Raw genomic sequence first — 18,956 nt, 5'->3', positions numbered from 1 at the left:
CAGCTGCCATTCAATCCCTTATATACTCAAGAGTTGCCTCCAGAACAGCAAAGTGATTAAAAGATTAAGAGCACAAATTGATAGTCCAATTGCCTGGACTCAAATCCCAGATCTTCCACGTTTTTTTTTTTTTTTTTTTGGGGGGGGGGGGGGGGAGGCGGGCAACTCCCTAAGCCTTCTTACCTGTAAATGTATATGAATATGTTTCATTGGGTTGTCAGTACCTAATACACAGAAGGCATTCATTAAATATTGGCTACTTTGTTGTTTATTATGATCATGTGATAGAAAGGGTAATGGCCTAAGACTCAGAGGCCTTTGTAACTTCTGCCCATTGATTTCCATTCCCTCCTCCTAGTACTGTCTTCTTTAAAATGATAAGATTGCACTAGATAACTGATTCTCAACCCTAGATGCACATTAAAATCACCTAAAAGCTTCCTAAAATAGACCACTACTTGGGTACCTACTCAGGCTAACTTGAATCAGAACTTCTGGGGCACAGCCCAGGCACCTGCATTTTTAAAGCATCCCAGGTAAATCTGATGCACAGGAAGTGTGGAGACCTTCAAGACTAAATGATCTGAGAGCTCCATGTGAGCTCAGAGTCTAGAGATTTCCCCCTTTTCGGTTCCCTGATGGGTTTGGATAGCTCTCGTAGGAACAAAACTCTATGATTATCAACAGTGTGAGACTCAGAGCCTCCATTCCTCCTTGAAATTAGTTCAGGTGCAGAGGTGTTAAGAGAACTAAGAGCACTTATAGAATGTCTTTGATGATCTTTGAATGAATATGATAAACTGTTAATATATTCCATTTAATAGGCATAGCTAATATTAATGTGGAAATTTTTACTAAGTTTTGTTGCCAAGAGAAATTTCGAATAATTGAAGAGAAAAAAATATACTTCCAGAAGCCAACTAGTCAAGCCCTTTGTCTCCAAAGGATACAGCACTAATTCTTTCCCTCCTTTGATACTATTACACCTTTTTACATAAAGACAGAAGAAGACAAAATGGAAATTCTGAGTTTATTTGTTGTAAGAAAATCAGGAGAGATCATGTGAAAGAAACAGACAGCCTTGATGAAATGTAATACATCACTACCTTTATTTTGGATTAAATAAGTCTATGGTACAGAGCAAAGAGTGTTTTTGCTTCAAGAAGACATTCAGCCTGTCAGGTAAGTAGTGGTACAAGTCCTTGCATAGACTAGTAACGAGTGTGTAAGTGTGTTGGGAGGATTGGCGGATATGCTAGTATAGTTGTGACAGGATTCTGTTTTCAATTCTTGGAACAGAATTTCTCAGAGGGTAGAGATTCATTTTGTTATGTGTTCACGTCACGTGAAAAATTCATCTTCCTGGGATATTCAATCCCACCACCTGAGATATTCGATACACTGGAAAAGTAGAGTATTTATGGCCACTGGCATAAGAAAAAGCAAAGCATTATCTGCTCCATCAAAATTTTATTAGAATTGCTCTTTTACTCCAGAAACTTTCAAAAGTTAAATGCCATAAGTGTAAATAGAAACTCAAAAATTCCAATTATATCCAAATGTCGGACATTTAACTTCATTAAAGGTAACTCTTGGTTAATAATGATAAAATAATAAAATAATATACCTCATGCTATTACTCCACAGTAGCAAACCACTGGCTGAAAAGTATCAGATAATTTTCCTTAAATAATAGCAAGCTCTGTTTGGGGGGGGGGGGGGGCGGGGAGGGTTGTTTGTTTTGTTTTTGGTTTTTGGTTTTTGGTGTTGTTGTTTTTTAAGGAACAACATGCTACCAGATTGACAAGTCACTGCCTAAGTAAAGTCATTGGGAGCCAGTAAGAGCTCTTATCTGGAATGAGACCTTCTGTCCCCTACATCACTGCCTGCTCCAACCAACATATATATACCACCATAGGCTACTTCAAGGAATATTGCTCCCAATAGCTGGAATAAGTATTCTGTAGGACTCCTTCTTGAGCCTACTTAACAAACTGAATGCTTAGGACCAAGGCAGAGATCTGCAAAGCATTTCAAATGTTACAATAGAAGGTGGGGTTCTAAGTTGTCAACAGGAGCAACAGATCAAAACCCCAATGGTATCAAACGATCTAGCTACAACAGCGGCCATAATAGCTCATAAATTCAAATGCTCCATGGCATCCTCTCCCAGGGAATCAATGTGGAAACCAAGAACCAAGTCAGCAATGTGCAAACCAAGAACCACATTGCTCCATCAATAACTGGAAGAATAACTTCTGCAACCCGGTGCCCCAGGCGTAGCTCTTTCTCAGTTGCCCACCTCCACTGGCCACTGAAGCTGGTGGGGCCACTTTGGAACCCTGGAGGAGGACCCACATTTGCCTTTTGACCCTGAATCTCTTTGTTATTTGATCTTTGAATCTCTTCAGACTATGGGGACAGCTGATCCCCTGCAGTGTCACATTCTACACCTTTCACTAAAGCATCTCACATCATCTGGGTGGAGATCTTCCTTGAACAACTGCTTACAGTACAAGAAAGTGGTTGAAAGTATGGGCTAAATAAAGTCAAGCTGATTGAGTCTGAATTTCACATCTACCCCTGGGCAGTAACCATCTATAAGACTCGTTTTACTAATCCACAAAACAGAGATAAAAATAGTGCCTCATAGGGCTGTTATGCAAAGTAAATAAAAATCATCCATGTAAAGTGCTTGGCACAGTGCCTGGTACAGTATAATCTCCAGCATATGCTAGCTATTATTATCGCTTATACATACTAAATAATTTTATATAACTCTGTAATATATGTATTATATAAATAGTATATATTATATGTAACTATTATTACCATTATATTGTCTATTATATTATTATATAATAATTGGGCTCCTGAAGTCCCAGTCATTACTAGGAACATTTGGTGTACTAGGCAATGAGCTGTGGAATAAACAGGATATAGAAGGTGAAGATATGTTACTGAGAGTGGAGGGGCCCCTACCAAGGCAGCTGGCTTCCTTACGGACCAGAGAAACAACAGGCTGTGACCAAAGCAGTTGGTTTGGTGGTGTCCAAACCAGAAGATGACACCTATCAAGACAGCATGTGAAAATTAAAGTCGTGTGGAAGGCCCCTCCCTCATCCAAATACCAGGCTGCTCCTCAAGCATGTGTCACTTACTAAACAGTTAAGGAACACAAAGAGCCTTGAATACCTCCAAGGTCACATTTCAAGACTTACAGAATAACGAGGAAAAATCTGAGCTGGCAAAACTCTTCCTGGCTCTCCTGGCAAGCAGACCATCTTTGTTTTCCATTAGTGTGTGTTGTCGTCACAGTAACTGCAAGGCTCCAAAGACAGGCCCATGGTGTCATTTCCTCATGCACTTAGGCTGCCACACTGAAATAGCATTATGAACTCAGCAATGCCTCTTCCTTTCCTGTTATTCTGCGGTGCCTCAGTCAAAGAAACAGGCCCTCAAATGAGTTACTTAGGACGTAAGTATATTAAAGAGATACCAGAAAAAAACAAAGTCATTGATCTCGATTACTGTATTGTGGGTGAGAGAGAAAGAGAGTGTGTGGGTGTGGGTGTGGGTGTGAGAGTGTGTGTGGTGGGTAGGTATGTGTGAAAACCTTATTTTTGCAAAGCTGTCTTAAATAAACAAAGCAAGTTGGCAATAACTGGATTATCTTGGTGATGTCAGCAGTCTACTGTTTTCAATCAGATTGTCTTTTGGCTTTAAATCTTTAGCAAATCATTTTTTAAAGAATGCAGTTGGCCAACTCTAATATGTCCATTTCATGGCTTTCTTACACCTTTTCCTTACAAAGATAAGCAGCAGGTAACGTATTAACTTGGGGAGATTGCAAGACCAAAAAAAAGACTGTTTTCAAGTGTGGACATATAAGGTCTTTGGCTAGTGAAGCAACAATAATCATTTTCATTTATGTTTTGGTAAAGGTAGTAGGTGGCAGCATTTAAACAAGAAAGAAACAGAAAATCCCTGAACCTTAAGTACTCAGAGTCAGATTACTTGAGATAAACTCTGCATTAACTTTAAAAAAATTTTTTAGTCTGCCTTTCACAGACCTCAGAAACACATAAATCACCCCATATTATGAACATGGACACTATTTCCCAAAAAGGAAAAGCAACACCAACCTTCTTTTGACTTATCAGTGCTGCTGTGGCTTACACAAAGCTCTCAGGGACTGGGGTGCTGGTTAATGTCGTGTTTCTTCATCTCTCTGCTGGGACTTTCTCAAGTTCTGCAATCAGCTGGCTACAGCCAACTATAGCTGATCAACTCATGCTTTGCTTTCCTTTCTCTAAGTTCCTCCGCAACTCACTGCATGGCCTTTGAAATCAAACTGCCACAGGGAAAGTGAGATTCCGCCTGCAACCTTTTTCCTTCTCTGAGAGCTGCAGAGTAGGCCTGACCATTTAAGGAGAAAGAGCATCATGCAATACATTTTCTTATGCTTCCTATATTTTTGCCCTAGAGCCTTTAAAATGTATTTCGTTAAGCCAGGAATAAAACTGTTTCCTTCATTTCTTTCTTTTCCTTCCTTCCTTTCCCCTCTCCTGCCTTCCTTCCCTCCTTCTTTCTTTCCACAACAGGGGTTTCATTCGAGAATGACAGTTATAAAACTCAGTCTGCCTTATCTTTTAGAAACTCGTTCTTTCAAGTGAGAAAAGTAAAGCAAAACGGACAGGTCTAAACTGTAACTACCCTGCATAAGATTTGTTGACACTAACGCTACTGAGACACTTCCCCGCTTATAAGAATGCTTCATATACATTTGTTAAATTAAACATACAGAACAGTCATCACCCTATAATATATACACACATATTTACGATATAACACTTTTTTGTTCATCTTGGATTATACTTTCTTGTCATGTGTAAGAAGAATGAATAGGATTAAGGGCAATGAATAGCAAGAATTCATTTCCTTTTGGTAAGGTTGAAGCTAGCATGAGATGACCTTTTTTGGTCTTTTTATTTTTATCTGTTACTAGGTTAGTAAAACAAACAAAACATCGAAGGGAAGAAATAAAGAGAGATAAATGTAATAATGTATTCCTCCATAGAGGAAGAAGTCTCTGTTGCCATACATCACCCAGTGTGGTCAGCCATAAAGAAGACACCCAAGCACCATGTATAAGCACACTTTATTTCCAAGAGCAAATATAGAAACCATAATATAGTTTTAGCTGTTGGTGATTTCTTAACCTTTTTAACAATGATTCTGTGAGACAGCAGAATGCTGAGTGATAAGGGAGGGTTTGAAATATAAATTCCATACTAAATTATTGGCTGGCATTCAAACTATGTCTGCTTAGAGTACCCAGGAGCGAAGTATGTCCCAAACAGGATTCCAAATTTAAACAATACATTCTTCTGTTTTCTATGATCTATGAACTTGAGTTCACAGATTATCTGTATCCAAGAATTTTGTGTGCAACAAAGACTAAAATAAACAGATAACAACTTTTATGGTGTGGTAATAAAATCATAATAGCTCAAATTTATTGAAAAGTCTACCAGGCAACTTTAAGTTTTATTAACTCATGTAACCTTCAAAACAACTCTATGAGGAAGATAGTGTTATTATACTTGTTTTATAGATGAGGAAGGTGGGGCACAGAGAGTAATTTTTGCCCAGGGTTACAGTGAGCTGAAATCTGAGTCCAGGCCTATGAGACTAGCCTTTCCTACCTCCTCTTCCATACCAATGAACATGTCCTTGTTGCTATATCATCAAGTCAGATCTGGGGAAACAAGATGTATTCTGTTGAGATATATATAGGGACTGACTTGTATATATATAGTAATTAATACATAAACAAACTTACACTGCAGGCTTTTAATGTCACTTTTCTAACAAGCTGCTAGCATTTTTTTTTCTCTTAAACCTTTCTGCAGAAATAGATCTCAATTGAAGTTTACCCACTCACTTCCCATGATACTGCTTTTCTAAAACCCAGGTGTTTAAAAAAATAAAATGAGACACATTAGTGAAAATGTGGATTAAACAAACTATAAAATCCCATTGCTTAGGGCACCTGTTTTATGAAGAAATACTAATCTTCCAAAAAAAACAATTAGCATTAGTTTAGAATGTGTATTTTACCACAAAGTTTTACTTGTAAGGAATAAGTAAAAATTATAACCACAGGAAAACCACTGCTAAATGAATATATTCAATATTTCACAAATTTCATTAGAAAAACCCCATAGTGATTCTTGCTGAACACCCATTTAGAATAATTTTAACCTCCTTGGCCATCTTAAAATATAAATATAATGCTTTTCTTTTTATGGACACAAAAAAATTGCTTCAAAGTCATGATTCTTGCTTTATCTCACATAGTAAGGCTATAGGTTTCATGATTGATCAAAAATAAACCTCAGGCCTGGCCGGTGTGGTTCAGTGGTTGAGCATCAACCCATGAGCCAGGGAGGTCACGGTTTAATTCTCCATTAGGGCACATGCCTGGGTTGTGGGTTCAATACCTATGGGGTGGGGGGGGGGGGATGTAGGAGGCAGCCGATCAATAATTCTCGCTCATCTTGATATTCCTATCTCTCTCTCCCTCTCCCTTCTTCTCTCTGAAATCAATAAAAACATATTTTTTAAAAATAATAATAATAAAATAAAACTCAGAAATGTGTTTTTTTAAATATCTAGGGAAAATAGAAAAGATATTTAAGTATTTTAATGCTCAAGGCCATTCTAGTTCATCAAGATCATCAAATAGAAGGGGCCATAATTTAAATAGTCCAAAGGTAACTATAAATGGGATCTGCTGCCCTAGCCAGTTTGGCTCAGTGAATAAAGCATCAGCCTGCTGACTGAAGGGTCCCGGGTTTGATTCCAGTCAGGGGCATATACCTGGGTTGTGGGCTTGATCCCCAGTAGGAGGCGTGCAGGAGGCAGCCAATCAATGATTCTCTCTCATCATTGATATTTCTATCTCTCTCTCCCTTCCCCTTCCTCTCTGAAATCAATAAAGATATATATTTAAAAATAAAATAATGCCAAAGCCGGTTTGGCTCAGTGGATAGAGCATCAGCCTGCGGACTGAAGGGTCCCGGGTTCGATTCCGGTCAAGGGCATGTACCTTGGTTGCTGGGCACATCCCCAGTGGGAGGTGTGTAGGAGGCGGCTGATCGATGTTTCTCTCTCATTGATGTTTCTAACTCTCTATCTCTCTCCCTTCCTCTCTGTAAAAAATTAATAAAATAAATAAAATAAAATAAATTAATGGGATCTGGTACCAAAAGATGATAAAAGTAAAGTATATGCATTACAGTTTTTAAAGTCTAGGTGCATACACAGGACATGCATGAATGTATGCTATCTTTATATATCCCCCTTTCTATTTCATTCCCAAGAGATATATCATCTCCACAACCAGGTCCATGAGCCCAATTACAATTACTTATAACTTTTCTGGGCATGAGAAAACTATGAAGACTTTCCTAGGAAATTTCTGAGGTAAAAAGTTTTTAACTATTATTACAGTTCCTTTTCTTGATTTTACACTTATCTATACTTCCTTACATATTTGTCATCATGAATCTAGAGTCAAAAATGTTAATAAAACATCGACAATGTGTATGGGGCTTCAAAGCCAAGTGATGCTTAGGACAACCCTTCATACCTAATCATCTTCACAAAACTGTTCAGACTTTTAAAAGGCCAACCCTGCTCCCGAGTACCCTAATTCTAGCAGCGCACCAAACTGTCTAAACTAAGGCGGCATCGCTTCTAAAAGGCATGAGCCTGGAAATCGTTGTGAACGTGGAAGACACTTTTCTGGGTTTTAAAAGTAAACAAGGCCTCTGCGGGAAAGGTGGTGAAAGGTGTCCAGATGTGGGGATGAAATGGGCAGAGGTAGAACACTGAAATGTGCAGTGTGTGTGTGTTTGGAGAATGGCCCCAAATCTGAAATATTTGAAGCAAAGAGACAAACACTTGTTGAGTAGTGGAAGCTGAGACTAGGAAAGTTAAGTACGTGCCAGATGATAGAAGGTTTTCAAAATACCCAGCCTAGGTGTTTGACAGCAACAATGAGTCCCAGAAGATAACAGAAGAGTAAAGAGACAAGCATAGCAACGCTTTGGGAAAATTAACCCCATGGTCATGGGCAAGATGGTTTGGATGAGGGGTGGGAAGGGAACACCAGTGTTACAATCCAGACTGAGGGTGAAGGGAGTAGGCCTTAGTGTGGTGGGAGACATGATAATGGGATCTAACAACTCTTATGGTGAAGGGGATAGGAGGATTCCAAAATAACACAGAAATGTGAACTTGAATGAACAGGAGAACAGAATCTGAATGGTTTGTGGAGTCTGATTGTTCACATACTAGAGGAAAGTACATGGGCTAACATGAGCTGCTTTTAAGTCTCAAGGGTAAACTTACAGCCATAAAAATGATACTCACATGTCAATTCATCAGGAAACATGGCTTTCACTCAGGGCCAAATGCTGCACTCAGTTACCTACACACTGTTCTACTGACTCCACAAGAAATTACATGCCTAAAACTAATGGTCGATTAGTTGATACATCTGATAAGGGGTTACTATCCAAATTAAAACCACGATGAGAGCACCTCACACCTCTCAGAATGGCTATGTCAATAAATCAACAAACAACAGTGTTGTTGAGAAAAGAGAATCCTCCTGCACTGAAGGTGGGAATACGAATTGGTGCAGCCACTGTGGAAAGCAGAATGGAGTTACCTCAAAAAATTAAAAAATGAACTGCCTTATGATCCAGTGATTCCACTTCTGGAAATATATCTGAAGAAACCCAAAACACTAATCCAAACATATGCATCCCTATGCAACATTATTTACAATAGCCAAGATTTGGAAGCAGACCAAGCATCCATCTGTAGATGAGTGGATAAAAAAGCTATGATACATTTACACAATGGAATATTACTTAGCCATAGAAAAGAAAGAAATCTTACTCTTCTCCACAGCATGGATGGACCTGGAGAATATTAAGCTAAGTAAAATAAGCCAGTCAGAGAAAGAGAAACACCATATTATTTCACTCACATGTGGAATCAAATGAACAAAATAAACAAACAAATCAGAAACAGACTCATAAGTAGATACCAGACTCACAGATGTCAGAGGGGAGAGGGGTTACAGGGCTAAGTGAAAAAGGTGAAGGGATTAAGAAAAAAATATCTCATAGACACAAACAACAGTATGGTGATTACCAGAGGGAAAAGGGGGTCGGGGGTGCAAGGAGAGGGTATAGGAGGAATAAATGGTGATGGAAGGAGACTTGACTTGGGATGGTGAACACACAATACCATATACAGAGGATGTATTATAGAAACATGCACCTGAAACATATATAATTTTATTGACCAATGCCACCCCGAGAAGTCAATACATTTTTTAATAAAATAAAATGACATCGTAGGGACTGACTTGCAACTTCCACAATCTTAAACTGCGTTGCCTCGGATAATATTTTTAAGAAATGGATTTTGGCCTTAGATGTAGATTTGTAAGCCAACAATGTGACCCTTCCTAAGGTAAAAACAAGAAAAATGTAGAGCATTTCGTTCTGACTTTTCAAAACGCAAGAAGAAGATACTTCATCTCCACTGAGGCACCAGGAGTTTCATTCTCTGATACCCAAGGTACCGAGTGCATCATACACTATTACTAATATTTAGCTTATTCACTTTTTAAAGTAGTCATTTCATCGGAATTATGAAACATAATACATACTATGTACTAAATGTATGTACTATTTCATTTTCCTGAACATACGATATATAAGCTTTAGTTTTTCTTAAAATAGGAACCACTACTGAAAAGTTTGATACCTTCTTACTTGTCAACAATGTGTTCAAAACTGATCCTGGGTAAATTCTTTCTTTAAATTGACAAAATAGACTCAAATAATTCCTTGTAAAATATTCATCTGCATCTTCTTTGATATTACCCTTAGGTTAGAATATTCATTCAAATTATGTTCCTTTAAAGGAACAAACTTATTATACAAATCCAACCGATGACAGATAACAGGTGACAACCCTAACCACATCACCAATGTACAGACATAATTTTTGTTAGATTAAATATGAAATTGACAACTCTAATCAATTCTGAGAAAAATGCATGGCAATTCATGGAAGGGGAGAGAATATACTAGCAGATGAAAGAAGGACTTCCTTCACTGTTTGATAAATACACTACCCACACACTCGTACAACTCAAGAAAGGATTTTTTTATTTTTTCTAATAGATTCAACTTCAGTTTTAAAAATCAAAATCTGTTTTATCTATGTACAAGCAATTCCTCAATTTGTTTTTTCTTTTAAAAAAAACAACACCCAAATAATATTCTCCTGAGTAGTTTGTATTCTGTAACTGCAAAAGCAGTGATTTAATATCCAGGCATGTTTTGTGCCTAGTCAGAAGCACTTGGGGTGGCTGTAATGTAATGAGGTCAGAGCCAGCACAAGGTGTACCGGTGTAATCAGAGAATCAGGCGAAGGGAAAAGCAGATAGCAGCAAGTCAAAAGTACAGCCAGACAAACACCCTGTAGGACTTCCCTCCCATTTACCACACAAGCTGTTCAGTTCGTTTCAATAAATGAAACTAGTTATTTTGCTTCTAGGGAAAATACCCCTTCCATTGGTTAGCCATCCTGTGAACGGAGCTGTGAAATTGTCCCTTGTCATATTTCTGTTACCTGCCAAAGAATGATAACTTGGCAGAAATATTTTGATGGCCATTAAAACATCATAATCTTCGTGTTTAAAAAAGGAATCGGTACAATTCTGAGAAAGACACAGTGTTTCTAGTTCTTTAAAAATAATTCCCAGTGATTATCATAATGCCCAAATGTGCTATCACATAGTGGAACAGTAAGAATCAAAGGAAACAGGCAACACAGAATCACGGAGAACTCTCTTCCTCTTGGAGCAGAAATTTCTTTAAAGAATGAAAAGTCACTATTCATTTTGCTCTTACCTGATGGCAGCTCGCTTAGCCAAGAGGATGTCCTTTAGAGAGGTGGCTTATCCTTTGAAGAACCCAGTGGCTTGTCCCACAGCCCAAGAGAGAGACTGGAGTCCTGGAAAACTATCCAGCCCAAAAGAATACAGAGGGAAAAGCTTTCCCACTTGCTCTCCCGGGACTAGCCAATAGCTGAAGTCATGCAGGAAACCGAGTGGAGAGAAGGGGAGAGCAGCTTCTTCGCCCTGAAATCCCCGGTCCGCAGACACTGGAGGCTGTTGTAGATCTCCCACCCAGACTTTTGTTTAAAAGTTTTTTCAACTGTTGCTAGGTGTTGTTGGGTTCCGAGATTAGGTTTCTCGTCTCCTGCTCCCTGCACAACACCGGCAGGGCAGGGACTTTGTTGAGGCGCTGGCTTGCGCGTGCTATATTTAACCAGTGTTCTCAGCAAGTCAAGCCTGTCAACAGCTGAGAAGTTTGGAGCCGGCTCTGCTCGGTTCCTCGGCAGCTGGGTTATCAGTGGATATAGCTCTGCTCGCCCCGTGAAAGATTGCGGGAAACCGGCCGTCCCTTTTAAGGGCTGCTGCTCCTTACCCAGAGGGAATTACTAGTGGAAGCTCTTAAAAACAGATTGGGAGTCGGGACTTAGGTTTTCTAAGCGGAAAAGAAACAGCCACAGTTGTCTTAAGCAGAGCATTTTACCAATACTATATTCCTCTCCATTAGGCTTTCTGAGATATATGTTCCTACATTTTTTTTAAAAAAAAAAAAAAGAAGCTCTTATGTAAACGTGTATCACAACTGTTGGAAACATTCACAGTAAAAGATTATTTCCAGACCGTTGTTTATATTGATGTGTTATAGTCATAGCTAGGTGACTGACTTACCCAGGCATATCAGACTTGACCGGCTTATGTGCCTGAATGTTATAAAAGCCAGGTTACCATAAAGGAATGCCTGTAACATTGTTTTTGGAAAGGCATAAAGTGTAGTGAAGGACGCTCACTCAGGTCATTCATTCAAAGTAAGACCTCGAGAACACCCCCGAAAACGGGCCTTGACAGCTTTGCCTCCTTATTAACCCTCCAGCCTCCAAAACCAGGGAAGGGTCGCTGCTACCCTGAAGAACATGGAGAATGTCTCAAGATATTTTATTTGCTTTATGCTATATAATAAAATAGTGTGACTCTGCCTAGATTAAGACACAGGGAAAAAATGTGTTTTAACTAGTTCTTGGAACTGTCTTACTAATCCTATATAATTAAAGCCTAATATTGTCCCCTTGGGCAGTCGTTCAACTGGGAGTTCCACTGCTCACTATGATGTGTGCTGACCACCAGGGGGCGATGCAGACCATGGCGGGCATCAGCAACGCGGCACTGGCAGCAGGCGGCAGTGGAGGCACTGCCGGGTCCAATGGGCCCCAATGAGAGCGGGACCATGGCTGATGGTGGAGCAGGTGAGCAGGCGGCACCAGGCCAAGGCGGGTGCGAGCGGGGTCCCAATCACCCCGTCAATCGCTGGGCAGACGGTGACCAGCAGCAGCGTCAGGGGGTGGGGCCACTGCCATCTCCCAGGTGCTGAGGGAGCCAAGCAGGGGGCCTAGCCCTAACCAATCACCCCACAGGCGGGATGGTGGAGCAGGTGAGGGGGTCACCCAGGCCAAGGCGGAGTACCAGGCGAGGCTGCAGGTCTGTGAGGCTTGAGGCGCGAGCTGGGGCTGTGAGGCTGGGGGTACGAGCTGGGGCCCAATCTCCACAGGCCACCCTGAGGGACCCCTACCGTGCATGAATTCGTGCACCAAGCCTCTAGTCCTATCCTATCTAATAAAAGAGAAACATGGTAATTAGCCGTACGTCCGCTACCCTTCCCATTGGCTAATCAGGGCAATATGCAAATTTACTGCCAGTCAAGATGGCGGCCGGCAGCCAGGCAGCTTGAAGCGAACATGAGGCTTGCTTGCTTCAGTGACGGAAGACTCCAACATTCCCCACCTGCCGCTGCCGGCCTCTGAGCTTGCAGTTTGAAACATTGTTACAAATATAGAAGCTAAACAAAACCCCAGAAACCTGCTTTCAGCCAGCTGGGATCTCAGAGCTGGAGTTGAAACAGTGTTTCGATTATAGAACCCAAACAAACCAGATACCTGCTTTCAGCAGCAGAGGCCTAAGAGCTGGAGCCAAGCCTCAGAGCTAAAGCTGGCCCAGAATAAAAAAAAAAAAAGAAAAAAAGGAGCGGTTGGGAGCTTCACTCACCCGCCAGCCTGAAAACGGCCCTCAGCCCTTCACCTAGACTGGCCAGGCACCCCAGTGGGGACCCCGACCCTGAAGGGTGTGTGACCAGCTACAAACAGCCATCATCCCCTCATCCAGGCTGGCCAGGCACCCCAGTAGGGACCCCCACCCTGATCCAGGACACCCTTCAGGGCAAACTAGCCGGCCCCCACCCATGCACCAGGCCTCTATCCTATATAATAAAAGGGTAATATGCCTCCCAGCACTGGGATCAGCGGAGCCAAGAGGCCTCCCGGCAAAGGGATCAGCGTGACAAGGGGCAGCGCACAAACCCCTGATTGCCCTGCAGCTCTGTGTGTGACAGGGGGCAGGGCCACAACCTCCCTATACACCCTGCTCTGTTCGTGACAGGGGAAGGCGCCCCAAACCCCTGATCAGCCCTGCTCTGTGCCTGATAGGGGGGAGCTCCCCAACCCCCTGATCGGCCCTTCTCTGTGTGTGACAGGGTGCGGCGCCCCAACCACCCCCCACGGGCACTGCTCTGTGTGTGACGGGGTAGAGCCATAACCTCCCCATCGGCCCTGCCCTGAGTGTGACAGTGGTAGCGCCCCAACCCCCTGATTGACCCTGCTCTGTGGGTGATAGAGGGCGGTGCCCCAACCCCCCCCCACCACGGGCCCTGCTCTGTGTGTGACGGGGTAGAGCCATAACCTCACCATCGGCCCTGCCCTGAGTGTGACAGGGTGCGGCGCCCCAACCCCCTGATCCGCCCTGCTCTGTGTGTGACAGGGGGCGGTGCCCCAACTCCCCTATCAGCCCTACTCTGTGAGTGACAGGGGGGAGCTCCTCAACCCCCTGATGGGCCCTGCTCTGTGCGTGACGGGGGGAGCTCCCCAACCCCCTGATCCACCCTGCTCTGTGTGTGACAGGGGGCGGTGCCCCAACTCCCCTATCGGCCCTACTCTATGAGTGACAGGGGGGAGCTCCTCAACCCCCTGATGGGTCCTGCTCTGTGACAGGGGGTGGTGCCCCAACCCCCCAATTGGCCCTACCCTGAGCGTGACTGAGGATGGCATCGCAACCTCCTGATCTGCCCTGCTCTGTGCATGACATGGGGCGGCGCCCCAACTCCCCAATCAGCCCTGCTCTGAGCCCGACCAGAGGCTGCACCTAGGGATTGGGCCAGCCCTCTGCCACCCGGGAGCAGGCCTAAGCCAGCAGGTCGTTATCTCCCGAGGGGTCCCAGACTGCGAGAAGGCACAGGCTGGGTTGAGGGACCTCCCCCGCCCCCCCGAGTTCACAAATTTCTGTGCACCGGGCCTCTAGTATAATAATAAAGGCTAATATGCAAATAGACCAAACAGTAGAGCAACTGGAAAAACTGAACAACCAAACAACCAGTCACTATGATGTGCACTGACCACCAGGGGTCGTGTGTGGAACATGGTGGACATTGGCCACAATGGGATGGTGGAGCAAGTAAGCAGGGGCACCAGACCAAGGGGGGGCACTGGTCGCTGTTATTGGGGCAAGCCTCTAGTGGTTACTGAAAATACTTTGCTCCCAAGTGCCACGGTCCTGCCCAGCACTCGCACCTGCTGCCAGCTCCAGCCCCGCTTGCACCCTCAGCCAGTGCCAGAGCTGCTGCTTGCACCCGCTGCCGATGCCCAGTGCCAGTCCTGATCACTCAGTACGATCAGCGGGTGCGAGTGGCGGCTGCCAGCCCTGATCACCCCTGAGGGCTTCTCCACCTTCCCCTGCTCCTGAGAGGTGATCAGGGCAGCAGCCGCTACTCGCACATGCTGCTGGCACTGGCCCCAATCACTCCACGCCATCAGCGGGTGTGAGCAGGGCCAGTGCTGTCAGGACATGGGAGTGGCAGCAGCAGGATCAGGGCTGCCGGCAGACCGGGGACTGGGGGTTGCGGCGGGAGGGGCTGGGCAGGGGCGCGGAGGATGGGCTGAGACCCACCCCTGTGTCTACCGCAGCCTCACAGCCCACAGTTCCTTTCAAAGTGCACAAATTCGTGCACTGGGCCTCTAGTTACTTATATGAAATTCACAGTATGAGGAACTGAGAGAGATCTTCTTAGCCACAGATAAAGTAGGAAGTGAGACACACACAAACACACACACAAACACTAATATTGGTAAACACACTAGATTATTGCCCTACAAAAACCTCACCAACACCATTATAAAGGTGACCCCCACCCTTCCTGAGATCAATTTATCAGTTTAAAGATAACATCCTTTTTCAAGATGCAAACTAAAGTTGGATCAAGGAGACATTTCAAGGCATGAATTTAATAATATCTTGCCCAGGCTCAGGAGGTCATAGTTTGATTCCTAGGCAGGGCACATGCCCAGGGTGTGGGCTTGATCCTCAGTGGGGCAGCTGATTGATGATTCTCTCTCATCATTGATGTTTCTATCTTAATCTCCCTCTCCCTTCCTCTCTAAAATCAATAAAAATATTTTTAATAATAATATCTTAACCTTTGCATACTTGCAGTAAATGGCATATGTGCAAGATAACCCTGATGTCTCTCTGGGAAGGCTACCACTTTTCACAAGGAGTATGTGTGTGTGTTCTTTTTTAAAGAAATGACCCTCACCTTCAAGGATAGCTGACCCCCAACAGCTCAATCCAGTTCTTCCCATCCCAGCCACCACACTAACAGCATTCATTTTTTCCTCTTAATTTATTTACTACTATTCACATATAAAATTGTATTTGTTCAGATTCTTAGTCTTTCTGGGTCTGGGCCAACCTTCATTTAAAAAAAAAAAAAAAAAGACTTCTATTAAGATGAAAGCGTTCTTATGTGAAATTAACTGGCTCTCTAGAACACTAATGGATCTTTTAGAAACAATCTGTTCCCAGTTCCTCAAAAGTGGGTTCTGACAGGAAGTGGAAGTGTGACTGGGCTGAGAGATAGTTCAGAATCACCAGGAGAAACTTTTTTAAATTACAAAGGGGTAATGTCTGGGGAGATTATTGTTTGAAAAGTGCTCACACCCCACAGGCACATCCCATATGCAACAGCCCCAGGCTGAAATCCACTTCACTGAAAAGGACTCCAGGAATGTATCATTTCACCTCAACTCCGAGTTCACTTTATAGGTCTCCCATCCAAAATGAAGCAGAGTTATTTGTAGCCAAAGTCAAGATAAATGAGGGGAAGTAACCCACTTTTGCCTCTATGGGCCTAAATAACTTCATCAAGAGGGTAATAGTTATTTCTTTCCTGACTATCCAGACAATTAGACTTTTCAGTGTGGTTTTTTTAATTCTCTCTCTAATAAAAACCTAGTCCCTGATCATTGTTTTCTTTAACCCTTAGATTTTCTGTTCATTGTTGATATTAGTTTGTTTTAAACAATGTAGTGGCAGCAGCTTACAAAGTACTTTGTATAATTAGATACTATTGCTACCTTCAGATTATGTTCTTTAATTATACTAGGCATATGCATTTCTCTGACTCTATTTCACAATAATCTGACTCCTCTCAGTTTCTCCCCTCTCATCCTCCCTCCCCCTCTACACACACATCCTCTCTCTATATAAAGTGAATCTATTTTGAAGGCTTTCCTTACAGGAAAGATTATTCAGACAAAAGCATTTCCTACATAATCCACAGAGGAAGTACTGCCATTAAGAACTTTTAGAAATTTGTGTTTTATATACAGTCAACAAGGAACTGATTTTTCAACACATGTTGTTACTGTATTTACTGTTCAGCTCCATTCCTTTTCCCACTGTCTTAAGGGTGAACATTATGAAAACGTCTGATAAACTTTCAACTAAAGCCGAATTCCCCAATTTCAAGGATGGGTCATGATGATGCTTTTTCATAAGATAGATTAATGTTATCATTATCAGTGAGAAAAAAATCAAGTGAATTAAACAAGAGAGCTGGCATATTATCTCTACCTTCATTTCTAAAACCAAATTTTACCACACTGTTCATTTAAAGAGGCATAGTGATTTTTTAAGTGAAAAATTAATAGATTATTGAATACACCGGTGAAGAGAAAGATAGACATTGGCTTCAAAATGATGTTCAAGGAGGAGGGGTTAGACAGGAGTTTCCAAGCAAACATGCCCTGTTGTTGCTCATTGTCTGGCTTTAAGATTTAAATATAAGCTCCCATGTAGCAGGGAGTGTTTCCCGTTTGCTCTTTACTGAGTGCTCAAGCACCACAGTAATTGTGCAACAAATAGGAATGATTGTGCAAATGAACATATAAAAGATTTTTTTTAAATTTCCCAGACAGTGTGGCTCAGTAGTTGAGTGTTAACCTATTCACCAGGAGGTCACAGGTTTGATTCCCAGTCAGGGCACATGCCCACAACCCGGGAGGTACAGGAGGCAGCCACTCAATGATTCTCTCTCATCATTGATGTTTCTATATCTCTTTCTCTCCCTTTCCCTTCCTTTCTGAAACCAATAAAAAAAAATTTTTTAAGATGAAGAAAACTTTGTAAGCTTATGGAAAATGCTTCGAGGTGCCCAGGACAGAATTGAGTTATTACTGGCTGCATATTACAAGTTGTAGAAAGAAATTCTTAGATTGTAAGTTAATTATTTTTAATTTTGGTAAAATTTCAAAGGAAAGTAATATATTTCAGGATAATAATAAAAAATAACTGTTCAAGACTAACTATATGCCCAGCAGAGTTCTAAGGGCTTGACATATAGTAACCCACTTAATTTTCACAATAATCCAATAAGGTAGTTATTATTATCATCTCCCATTTTACAGGCAAAAAAAAAAACAAAAAAAAACTGAGGCACAGAGTTATTAAGTAACTTGACCAAGATCACATGCTATAGCAGAACCAGAATTTGAACTAGGAGGTCTGGTTCCCAAAATTTGTGTTCTGAACCACTTAACTACCTTTTACATTTAATAGTCACATTAGCCCATTCTTAGGAATCACTGAGAGTCATTACAAAGAGGTTTGCTATACCTGAATATATATACTTATGACCAAAAAAAATTTAAATTCCACAGCTTTGAGGTAATGGGGGAAAAAGTGGCATAATTTTATGGTCAGTTTAGTAAAATAAAAGCTCATTGGGACTGGTCTTGTTGAATACCAGAGAAGAAAAAAATGGACCAAAGAGATGATAATTGCTTTGAGAAAAAATGGTCTATTTTTAAGCAAAGGATATGAGCTGTTCAGTATTCTCTCTAAAACAAACAGTGCATGATGTTTTATGATGAATGAGTTCACTGCTTAATGAGATTCTAAAATTGCATTCTAAAAATATAATTTTGGTCTGTGATTTGATAAGAAATTTAAAAATGTTTATGGGCTATGCATTCACAACCAAAACTTCTCAAAGATGTAACCAAAAGCAAGAAGGAAAAAAAAAAACAACATTTGGGATGGGGGGGTCAATTATTCTACATTAGCTAGTTTTTTGGTATCAAAATGATATTTTGTTACTCCTGCTATAGTCAGGCTTTACAATGTGAATATACTTCCGTTTTCTATTAATCTAGCTATACATCTACTTAGACTTTACAAACTTTTAAAAGAAATGGAGCTAATACTTATTTAATATCTATAAATGTTCATAATAAAATTGCTATTTTGTCCTGTTTACAAATAAAATAAATGCTGTATTACACCTACATTTATTAATAAAAAGCTTCAATTAAATTATTTATTTTCCCAAAAGCTTCAAAAAAAATGAAAGCCAGAATTACGTTTT

General features: G+C 41.6%; 1 protein-coding gene across 2 annotated transcripts in view; it reads right to left on the bottom strand.

The window, feature by feature from the left end:
- The window catches only part of FILIP1 (filamin A interacting protein 1), a 175,780-nt gene extending 164,320 nt beyond the window's left edge, over window positions 1–11,460 (bottom strand). Inside the window, exon 1 of one of the 2 annotated variants that reach the window (XM_036317244.1) lies at window positions 11,010–11,460. The gene's annotated coding sequence lies outside the window, so the exon portion shown is untranslated. The remainder of the gene's footprint in view (window positions 1–11,009) is intronic. The other variant, XM_036317245.1, reaches the window with a different exon arrangement.
- Window positions 11,461–18,956: the final 7,496 nt, after the last annotated feature.

This window comes from Myotis myotis, unplaced genomic scaffold, assembly GCF_014108235.1.
Source record: "Myotis myotis isolate mMyoMyo1 unplaced genomic scaffold, mMyoMyo1.p scaffold_m19_p_7, whole genome shotgun sequence".
Lineage (NCBI taxonomy): Eukaryota > Metazoa > Chordata > Mammalia > Chiroptera > Vespertilionidae > Myotis > Myotis myotis.
This window is presented reverse-complemented; position numbering and strand designations above follow the sequence as displayed.